The 12,296-nt window shown below is 38.2% G+C and overlaps 1 protein-coding gene across 2 annotated transcripts in view; it reads right to left on the reverse strand.

Annotated features, from left to right (window-relative positions):
* Window positions 1-12,296, reverse strand: part of STRN (striatin) — an 89,796-nt gene that overhangs the window by 76,282 nt on the left and 1,218 nt on the right. The gene's annotated exons all lie outside the window — the stretch shown is intronic.

Consider the following 12,296-nt stretch of genomic DNA (forward strand, 5'->3'; position numbering starts at 1 on the left):
GAATCTAGACTTCTAGAAAGGGTAAATTAGGGGCTGGGTATGGGGAGGAGAGGCAACTTGGTTTGTGAGAAGGATTTTAGAAAGGCTGAGTGAGTTTCAAGTTATAGCAGGTCACCCAGGTGACATTAGCAAGAAATCAGACAGAATTGTCACTGTGGAAAAATATCAGCACTACCTAGAGATGTAATTTTATAAGGCATCTATCTATATATAAAAAGAATCAACTAGAGTGAGAAGATTCAAATCAAAGAGAAACTGCTGGCAAGAAAAAAAAAAAGAACAATCTAATCTGGTGAACAAGTATCTGAACGGTGGACTAGAGGGAAAAATAAGTAACCCAAAAGAGAGAAAGAGAACAAAGAAACTGAGAGGGAAGAAAATGAGACTAGTAGAAAACCAAAGGTACTAAATGTGGTCTGTATGGAGAAATTAACAGTGAAATGAAAGGGAACAAATAGGATGACGGTACTAACGGATAAGAGAGCTGAGAAAGGGGTTTCTTTTGTGTCACTATTGGTTTGGTTGGTTTTTAAATGGGAAAAGCTAAAACGGCACTGCCATATGGATACTACCACTGGCATAATGGACTCAGCTCTATCTAAATTAAGAACCATCGCTTGATTATAAACTCCATGTGACCAGGAACTGTATCTGCTTGTTTCCCACTGTTAATCCACACGTATTTTCTGAGGTTTTGGCAACTTTCGTATTTCCATATGTTAGCCTTTTTTGTGCTCATTCTCACTTACTTGGCTAGCTATAAGGAGCTGGGAAACTAATTTTTGATGAAAAAAAGCAGGCTTAAGGATAAAAAAAAGTCAGAATTTTAATTCTAAATTCTGGAAAACTGGGACATTTCTATTTTATTAAAAATAATAGAGTTCAAAAAGTTTAAAATCATAATATATTAGTAACGCAACTAAAACAAAACTGGAAAGGTAGAACACAAAGTAATGAAAACTAGATAGTTTATTTAAAGCCAGATTTATCTTCACAGAAAAAAAATATTCAATTCGTTATTTAGAAGGAATAAGGAACATGTATAAAATTTGAAGGCATGGATTTTAGAAAAGAAAAAAAAGTGTTATCTGACCCTGCTGATTGTAACGACTTGTCAGGACATGATGCCAAAGACATTCCCTGGCAGTCAGTGTTTAACACACAAAGGGAGAAGAAAACAAACCTACACTCACAACTACCAAAACCCAAGCACCACTGGCTGCAGCTAAGATCAAACTGCAATTATGAAGCCAGTGGCATCCCTAAGATGAGCTCTGTCAGAATGACTTGGCAGGGCCCAGGCCATGCTCTACACAACAGAATACAGATACTACTTGTTCTCAAAGGCTCTTTCCAGGGGAAGTCATAAGGCGGAACTAGCTAGCAGTAAGAGGGACAGATACACTGCTCCTCCACATTTCACCATATATTGTACACTCACGAAATTTATTACAAACACTGTAAATATCAAAGATGTCTGAGACACAGGACCTGTCCTTATGGCCAAAATTTAGCTAAGAGACATGATATACATATTCAAACACATATATTTAATATATATTCAGTAACAATGTAGCCTAATATAGGATTCATTTATTTAAGAACCATTTATTAAGCAGCTACTATGTGCCAGTAACTGCTGGACCTTAGGGAAATAAAAACGCCCTTAAGTGACTCAGAACCTAGTGAGGAAACAAATATGCAAAGTATGAGATAGGTGGTGTAACTGAGACACAGAAGTTCTCACCACTAATCCTCTCTCAACCAAACCTCTGGATTAACCAGTATTCTTCAGTCCCTTTGTAAAACACTGCTCAACACCTAGGGCACATTAAATATTCACAGCTGAAGTATGTTCTTCTTTACAGTTCACCCAACCACTGCGGTTATCTCAGTCGAGTTGTATAAGCTTACCAAGAGTCAACTTGGTTTCCTCCCAAACCTGTTTATGTCAGTTGCACTGTTGCTTTGATTAGATAATTCAATTAAACATTACATAAACCAATAAAATACAGGTATGAAAAGAAAGACTAAGTTGAACGCTTTGGGAGACAACAAAGGAAACCTACAAAAAATACTGCTGTCGAATTAAATGTGAGTGAAACAACTGTAAAAGAATAGGGAAAAGTCATAAAAATCCACAATTATGCACTGTATACTTTACCCAAGGAAAACCAAAACCAGAAATCACAAGCAATGCATCATAATTGTAGCTTATTCAAGAAAGACAACACAAAACTCCAATCAGCATTCTAAAAAAAAAAAAAAAAGTGAAGGGCAGGGGGGCTTGGTCTTACAGTGGCAAATGAGTATGCGTTTATATATTAACTTAAATGACTTGGTATTATTTCAACCAGATTAACCGCCCAACTACTGGTCAGGATGGTGTTTCTGTCTTATATATACAAGCTTTTAGGAGAGCATTAAGCTTCACAATGTCTAGAGGTCAGAGAGGTTTCCCAAAGAAGGTAAACTGAATCTTGGAAAAGGATTAGAAATTTACCAGGCAGACAAGGGAGGGAAAATATCCCAACCCTATACATTGACTCAGAAGCGTAAGAGAAGAAGAAAAATGTCAAAATATATCCTTCCATTTACCATGCCCAGGCCCATAACTCAAACTTTTCTTATGGGAAATTATTTATCCTCTTTCATCCATGAATTAGGGGTAAGCATTAATATGTACCACAAAGAGCTTTGCTAAGATTAAAACAGATTATACATGTAAAGTGCTCTGCACTGTATCCAGCACATGGTAAGAGCTCAACACCAAAAAAAACCCTATCATTATTTTTGGAGGGTAAAGGAGAAAGGAAAGGAAACAAGATAAAGTATTGGGTTCAAGTACTGAGACCATGGTACCATCTTCCCCAACTAACTACTCTTTAAAGTTCAGTAAGTGTACTGAGCCAGATCTCTGGGCTCCTCCTTGTTCCCTTTTAGCTTTATATGAATCCACACTCCTTGGGAGCAGGTTTTGGTTGTGCATATAATTTGGCTCCTTTGCTGACTGCTTAACCTTCTCATTTAGGAAATACAAACAAAACAAAAAAAAATGAGAACAAGTCCCAGACTGAGCTGTAATTTTCCATGAAGTGAAACTGGTATCACCCTTGTGGAATCTGACATCTTGTTTATTTCTCCTAACTAGATATGCTGGTATTGGATCCAATTTCTGTCCCATGTAAATGAGTGCTAATGGAACCTGTGTCTAACACTCCCCGCGCCCTTTCCTCGGATCTCTACAGTGCAGTTATGCCAAGAACCTATTCACCACACCCAAAATACCTATTCCACCCAACCCTATTCAATATTTCCCAAAGCTCCCCTTAATTCCAGGGCTCTGCTCCCTTACTTTTCTCCCAATCTTATCTACCAAAAAAAAAAAAAAAATCTTTTTTCCTTGTGCCATACTGCTTCTAGCCAACTCTACAATAAATTGTCCTTCTTACATATTAATCTTTTCTAATATTCCATCATCTTGTTCAGATAAGGTACTTTTGTAATAAAAGTTAAACAGCATTAAGTCTGCCAAAGAAAGTGATTTTATTTCTTCAAATACTTTAATGCATAAGAGCAAATACATGGTTGACATATCATTGTTCAAACAGCATATGTAGGCTGAGAATGACCTAATAACCAAACCACTGCACAAAAGTGATATGTAGTCAATAAACACTAACTATATTTTAAAAAATACACACACACACAGAGAACTTAATTAGGCTACCATCAGCTGAAAAAGATCCGAATTTGCAGACTTTTTTAAAGAAATAAATTTTGTATCAGTATTCCCTACACAAAAATAAAATTATTAAAAGAAACTAGGGTGACACAATGTTTAACACTTTTGAGGAACACAAATTGAAGACTTTCCTGAACTCCTTAAAATACAGTCATTTCACTAAGTTGTTCTGCTTGAAAAGTTTGAAATATGTGAGAAGAATTTACATTATGACAGCTACTCAAGGCATAATTAATCATCTAAATATTATAATTCACTTGGCTACTTCAGATCAGAAGCAGCTACACAGGGTGAGGGACCAATAAAAGGAGATGATGTAGTATGCAGAACAATGCCTGGGCCAGAGCAGTAGGACTCCTGGGTTCTAAACTAAATCTCCACCAAGTCACAGAGTGATCGAAGACAACTCAACTCCATCTCTCTGTGGCCCTCACCAATAAAACAAAGGATGAGACTACTTAGGTTCAAAGGTCCCTCAGGAGGTAAAATATTCTTAGTCTAATGAAGGGAACAGAAAATTGAGAGTAGAGATGGGGAGGGTGGGGGCAGAAAGTGTGTGTGTGTCTTTCCTTGTCAGCCCTAGAATTCTACAAGTGTTAAAACGAAAACTACAGACAATACATGCTCTAGGAATTAAGAACAAGTTCATGTGTGCAGTTTCTCCCTCCTGTCTGTGTCTGCTCGCCCCACCCCTCTGCTCCCCTTCTGTCTCTTTTCTTCCACCCTTTTTCCCCAGCTTCTCTCTAGCCTCAGGTTTCTTTCCTGAACTCCAAAGTTTCCTCTATTCCTATCTCCAGTCCTCAATGCTTACAGTTATTACCACCTTCACTACACATCTCTGGCCCGCCCCTTACTTCGGATACTGTCAATTTATTGTCCTTAAACCACTACTAACAGGGCAAAGAGAATCTAAGTAGCCACTATGTGCCAAATGGATCACTTAAACCAGATCTTGGCTTCTAAAATTTAATTTAAATAAATAATATAGTTGAAAGCATTCTCTCCATAGAAATCTCAACCAGCAAGAGCAAACCATTTATTTAGACACCTATTATGGGTCACATACTTTGCATACTTAATGTTTTTTAAAATTACAACTACTCCTGTTTGGTGGGTGTATTAGAATTCACAATTTACAAAGATGAGGCCCAGAAAAATTATATACTGGAAATGATGCAGTTAAGGCCCAAACTTTCCATAGCCACATTATATGATAGGCAATAGATTGTTTTGTCAAATGGACCACCAAAGCAAGAAACTCCAAGGATCCCAAGGGCAAGTTTATTTCTAATGGCCCAGAATTGAAACCTAGATACCACTAATATTCATAAATCAGAAAGTATGGCTGGCATCAAGTAGATAATAAGCTGACAAAGGGAAATCAGTGCAGATTATTTGGACTTCCAAACACCTTTCAAAGACTGATTAGTAAAGGGGTTTGTTTTAAATTCTGCTTAAATTACCAAGATTTTGGAGAGAAGCTGTAGTCTCCTCTCCTATCACTGGAACTCAAAGAAAAGTAGACTTAGATAGTAAATAAAGTTCAGGGCTAAATAACGACATCTCGTAATAAAAAAGTATTATCAATGATATTTCTCCACAGATAATTACTGGGCCATTCTTAGTTATCAGTTTTTGAAAGTAAGATAATTCAGTTTCCAGTAATAATGTCCTGAATTAACTCTTCTACTGAAAACAGCTAAAAATTCTGGACAAAGTATTTTCACACTCATCTAAAAGGCAAAGCTGATAAGAAGTAAGGAATTATTTGGCCAAAATTGAAGGGAAAATGAATACCAAGTGAGGTAAGAGAACAAATGCCACTTTTGCCCTTTGGGTACTGGCCAATCGGAACAAATCTGAACCTTAGTTTGGACAGCCTTACGGGACCCAAAGGGCAAAAATCAAAGACCAGGACCATCCAGAGTGAAAAGTCTAACAGATGATATGTCCCACATTTAGCTAAGACTTAGGGCCTTATACCGTCAAGGCAAACATGAAGAACACTGGTCCTCAAATGTATTTGCAACCAAAATTTGCATTAGTGGGATGGTTCAAATTCAAGCAATGAATTTATTTTAAATGGTTCTGGGTTGGTAATGCCTCCAAACCCACCAGAAGCAAAGGCAAAGAACTTCTGAAGATACCTTCATCTGAGACCTCAGTTTAGTCTTACACTTTTTCAAGACAGTGAGCAGTACACAAAGATAACTGCATACAAAGAAGCAAGTCATTGTGAACAAGAACCAGCAAAACCAAGAAATCACAGAAAGGTACCTCTAAGACCTCACACACAGTGAAGTACAGGCATACCAACTATAAAATAACTATACTTACTAGATTTAAAGAATAAAAGAGGACTTGGGGCACCTGAGTGGCGCAGTCAGTTAAGTGTCCTGACTCTTGGTTTCAGCTCAGGTCATGATCTCAGGGTCCTGAGATCAAGCCCCGTGTCTGGCTGCCTGCTCAGCACAGAGTCGGCTTGAGATTCTTTCCCTTTCCCTCTGCCTCGGCCCCTCTCCCGCCACCCCCTCCACCCTGCTCACACACATTCACTCTCTAAATTATATAAATAAATAAAATCTTTTTTTAAAAAAAAAAGAATAAATGACGACCTGAAAATATCTTCAGGAACAGGAAACTATTAAGAAAAGATCCAGCAGATTCAAAAAGAAACCAAACTGAACTTCAATAATAATCAAAACTACAAACTCACTGGATGACTTTAAAAGATTAGATTCAACTAAAGAGAAAATTAATGGACTGGAAGATAAATCAGAATAGATAAAGAAGGTCTAAGGTACATGTAATCAGAGACCCCCCAAAAAAGCTAACAGGATGGAGCAGAAATCTAAAGAGATAATGACTGAGGATTTTGCAGATTTTCCAAGTTGCCTAACAAAGTCACAAACAAAAGAAATCTATACCCCAATACATAATAAAACTACAGAACACCAAAGTCAAGACACAGTATTAAATGTAGCCAACAAAATAAGCTAGAAAACAGTAAAACAGAATAAAATCTCCATGTCTGTTGTTTTAAATAAGAAGAAAAATGATAAGCATTAGTGTGACTATCTCAGAAAGTTCTAAGGATCAAGCAAGATAGTATTTGAAAGGGCTTAAAAAAAAACTGTAAAGGTATCTGGAGAGTTAAGTGACAGCTTGTATAAATTTCATTCTTGGTCATTCAACCTCTCTGTGGGCCTCACTTTACCTGCGAAAGAAAGTTGCAGCTGATTTTTTCCAAAGTTCATTCCAGCTCAAAGATTATCATTTTCTCTCTCTCAGTCAGAGAGAGGTGAATCCAATTATAATATTCTACTGGCTAAAAATAAAATGCTAACTATCATCAGAAAGAATAACAGAAATTATATCCCAAATTCTATAAAAAGCCATCCATATCTGGAATACTAACACATGTGTTAAAATCATCGAACTATACATGTAAAATCAGAAACGAACAACTAAAGCAGTGGTTCTCAATCCTTGCTGCATATAAGGACTACCAGGGAGCTCAAAAAAATACTAATACCAGCGGCCCTAAATCCTAAGATTCTGATTTAATTGGTCTGGGGTAGAGTCCAGGGGATGAATATTTTTTAAATTTCCCCCCAGATTATTCTAAGATTGAGCTAAAGCTGAGAAATACTGAACTTAAGTGACAAACAATAGGCTACGTTTTAAGAGTAAAACCTCTATAATCTTTCTAAAATATAATTAAAGATTATAAAATTATCAAGGATACAAATAGAATGAAAAATGATCCTGTTTACAAAATTATACCATACCACAATGGTATAGGGGTTCACCTGCTCCAAGTTCAAAGGAAGTGGTTTAAAGAGCTGAATAAAACCAAAGATTAGTTTTATAGGGTGGTTAGGAAATTGATATGTTTGTTACCCAAGACATCATGCAAGTTAAGAAAAACACACTCAAGGGGCGCCTGGGTGGCTCAGTTGGTTGAGCGACTGCCTTCGGCTCAGGTCATGATCCTGGAGTCCCGGGATCGAGTCCCACGTCGGGCTCCCTGCTCAGTGGGGAGTCTGCTTCTCCCTCTGACCCTCCCCCCTCTCATGTTCTCTCTCTCTCTCTCTCAAATAAATAAATCTTTAAAAAAAAAGAAAAAAGAAAAACACACACAAAAAAATTTACACAAATTCCAAGATAACAGACACATCCTGAGTTATAAGGAAAGCAAATACATGTGAAGTATATAATCAGTGTTGTGAGGCTGACAATTCACTCCTATGAAATGTCCCGTAGGGCCACCATCAGACCTGGAATATTAGACTGCCTGGTCCAGGATGACACTTACATGCTCTAGCCTTAAAAGAGTTTACAACTAAAGATTATGCTTTTCGGGGCGCCTAGGTGGCTCAGTCGGTTAAGCGGCTGCCTTCGGCTCAGGTCATGATCCCAGGGTCCTGGGATCAAGCCCCACGTCCGGCTCCCTGCTCAGTGGAGAGCCTGCTTCTCCCTCTCTCTCTGCCTGCCTCTCTGCCTACTTGTGCTTTCTCTCTCTCTGTCAAATAAATAAATAACATCTTTAAAAAAAAAAAAAAAGATTATGCTTTTCTCTGAAGACAAGGATATAACAAAGAATGCAAATTTTACATCACGTATTTGCTACCATTTATTCATTCAGCACTTATTTTGTGTTACGTGCCAGCCTCTGTGAGGTATTTTAAAACATCTCATTTAATCCTCACAAGGTAACTTATTATCCTCACCTTATACATGAGGAAACTAAGGTTCTCAAAGGTCAGAATTTGTTTGCCATGTTTGCCATAAAGTAGTAAGTCTTAGAGAAAAGACTTAAAGCAGGTCTATGCCATGTTGTCTCTCACCGTAACTGTAAATAATAGTTGAAACACAAAATGAACTGTCATTTTAAATACTGTATCCATCTATATGCTCAGTAAATCTTAACAGTCTCATGAAGCTACTCAGTCAAAATAATTGAGTCATACATGACTCCTCGTTTCCTCACATTCTATTCTTCAGCACATCCTGTTGTTTCTACCTTCAAAAATGTATTCGGAATCCATTATACTTTGAATATGTATCAAAATATATATTCACTTATCTCATCACTACCACCTTAGTTCATCTCCAGCCTGGATTATTAAAATAGCCCCCTAACTAGACTCCCTGACTCTTTTACTCTTGTCTTCCCTCTAAGTGTATTCTAAATCCTTGCAAAGGGTTCCTTTTAAAGATGGTGTTCCTCCTTTGCTTAAAACCTTTCGGGCGCCTGGGTGGCTCAGTTGGTTAAGCGACTGCCTTCAGCTCAGGTCGTGATCCCAGGGTCCTGGGATAGAGTCCCACATCGGGCTCCCTGCTCGGCGGGAAGCCTGCTTCTCCCTCTCCCACTCCCCCTGCTTGTGTTCCCTCTCTCACTGTGTCGCTCTCTGTCAAATAAATAAATAAAATCTTAAAAAAAAAAAAAAACAACCTTTCAACCGTTGCCCATCTGGCAGAGGTAAAATCTAAGATCCTTACAATGGGCAAGACCCAGTGCCTCCAACATTTCTTCCATGCTTCTCCTCTACTCTAGCCACATGTGCCTAATTATTCCTCAAACATTCCAAGCATGCTCCCCCTGCCCCCCACACCCCCCCAGCACTGTTCTCTAGGCCTAGAACATTCTTTCCTTACTTTCACCTTTTTAAGTCTTGCTCAAATGGCATCTCATCAGTTAAGCCTTTCTTCCCCATTCCACCCTCAAGCATTTCATATCCCACTTATACCATGTTATGGTGCTCGCTACCATCTAACATTTTATGTATATAGGTATTTATTACTGTCTGCCTTCCTCCAGAATTTAAGCTTCATGACGGAAGGGTCTATTTTAATCATTCTTGTTTCTCCAGTGCCTAGAACAGGAGCTGGCATAAAGCGGATGACTGACAAACATTTGTTGAATGAAAATATAAATCTATAATGACAAAATCCAGATTAATAAACACTCCAGTATACAGTCCGTACACCACATGCCCTAAGCTACTCAATCATATCATCTTTTTCACACAATTTTAGCATTTGCAGGTAAACAGCAGAGCCTCCCCTACTATACACAGCCCCCAAAATTAGGGCCAATAAATTTTATTTTTTATTTACATACTTGCTTTCTGTTAAGTCAGTAATTTTCAAATAGGTTATTACCTCACAAAGTTCTTTCTTCCTATTCACTGCTAGTTCTCTTCTTTTATGCTATTCTAAGAAAATTTAAGCCCCCAACGTGATAAATACTGATTTTTCTGCATCTTGCTTGTACTATCATTCCAACTAGACTGCATGCTCTTTTGAGGTCCTCTAGCTCAATGTCTCACATACAGAAAATTCTCTCAAATGTTATGATTAGTATTCCAATTCCACTTCCTTTCACAAATATAAAGCTCAGTAATAATTCTAACCATTCTTTTCCCATGAATGACCTAGTCTCATCTGAACGGTGGTAGTGAGGTAGGAGGGAGATTATAAAAAACAAAGAGAATTCTACATTAACCAAGATGGGCAAGGGGCAGGGGAAATGACAAGTTTGCATCACAATGTAGCTGGTTCCTTCCTCCCAAGACCTGAAGAAGGGAGGAAGTGGAAAAGGCAAGCCAGGTAGATGAGAGCTTGGATTGCCTTGCACAACTCTGCACTGGCAACCTCAAAGAGCAGGACTGACAGGTTCCTGAAGGGACAAATTAGACTTAATCTTAAAGGTATTTTTGTTGACTGTAGTGTTAATGACTTGAGAAGAGATTCAAAAATCAAAAGGGGGACACAAACTAATCCAAATTTCATCGTCGGGGCACCTGGGTGGCTCAGTCGTTAGGCGTCTGCGTTCGGCTCAGGTTGTGATCCCAGCGTCCTGGGATCGAGCCCCGCATCGGGCTCCCTGCTCTGCAGGAAGCCTGCTTCTCCCTCTCCCACTCCCCCGCTTGTGTTCCCTCTCTCGCTGTGTCTTTCTCTGTCAAATAAAATAAATAAAATCTTAAAAAAAAATTTCATTGTCATTCATTCAACTCTTACTTCATATCGTTTTTCTAGAAAAATTCCAATGGCAAAAGAAAAATGAAGAGATATATTCAAAATTTATTGATGTTGATGAAATGATTTTAAAAACATATTTTAAATTGTGAGATTCCTGCAACTCTCACCCACAAAATAAAAATATCCTTAATATTTGTTCTGTTTGGAAAATATGACACATTTTTAACGTTTAACGTTTCTCCATGGATGCTTAAATTAATATGAGCACAAACCAAAAGATACTGTAAAAATGTACCGCCTTCAATGTGATGAGCACCAGTGGGAAACCTACCTGAACTTTAACATTTACCATAAATAACCTGGCAAGTAGCGCGCGTGCGTGCATGTGTGTGTGTAAAACTGAAGAGTGACTACAATTAATTACAGGTAAACTGAAAAGCTGAAATGGAGGAGTGGAGGGGGAGCACTGGGAGATCCGACAAGGGGTGAGATGAGTTGGAAGTTCCCAAACCTCCAGAAGTAAGAAGGGAAGAATTATTAATTTGTTTTTTGACCAAATTAGTGTGACTCGCCTTCCCTAAACTGGAAATTAAAATTTAAGCAGTCACACACAAAAATCATTCTCCACACCTGAACAACATTAAAGTTAAAGCCTGTCTTTCACACTTCCTTGAAGTCTGAAATCCACAAGCTCATTTATAGAATGCAGCGCTAATAAAGTGAATTACTAATAAATTTGAAGCATTTAAGTCTGCTTGTTATTTATACAGACATGGTCAGATTTATTTTAAGAAAAATTACAAATATCCACAGACTAGATACTTAAGTACATAAAAGGAATAAAAAAGGCTGCCAAAGAACATAAACATACAACTGTACAAATAACGAGAAAAAATTCGAATAACTATGGGTCACGCCTCGCTTCATTCAACTCCTCCCAGAGGCCTTCCTCAAACACCACATCTAAAATAAAACAGCTGCCCCTCTCACACTCTATCCCTGTACCTGATTTATTTTTCTCATCCAAGGTGCCACTATGGTCCAGTATATTATATACTTGCATTTGCTGGCTGACTGCCGACTAAAATGTAAGCTCTATGAGGGCAGAGTTGCTGTCGGTTTTGTTAATCCCAGGGCCTAGAGGCACACAGCTGGCACTCCTCAATAAAGTACTGGATAAATAAAAGATGAAACTGACGTTCCGAGAGGCGAAAGGATTTCCTCAAGGTCAGAGCTAGAAGCAAGCACAACCCGCACTGTGAGGCTGTCTACTCCCTCTTTCCCCAGCCACTTACACTATGCCAAACCACCCTGTTCCAGCACATGATTCTATTTAACAGATTTCTCCTTTTCTTTTTTTAAGTGCCAAAGAAAATACATGCTACCAAAAAAAGTGACACACTGGATAGCATTTTAACTTCAAGTGTTTCACCAACCAAAACTATACTCAGATTTCATGAGAATACAGGATTAGCCAGTAAAACAGAAAGGCACAGCTACTCAGTTCTTTAAGTTCCCTTGTGAAATTGGTATGTGCCTTGGAAGTTTTAAGAACAGCCACTGA

This window comes from Mirounga leonina, unplaced genomic scaffold (genome assembly GCF_011800145.1).
Source record: "Mirounga leonina isolate KUSES-001 unplaced genomic scaffold, KU_Mleo_1.0 Mir_125, whole genome shotgun sequence".
In the NCBI taxonomy this organism is placed as follows: domain Eukaryota; kingdom Metazoa; phylum Chordata; class Mammalia; order Carnivora; family Phocidae; genus Mirounga; species Mirounga leonina.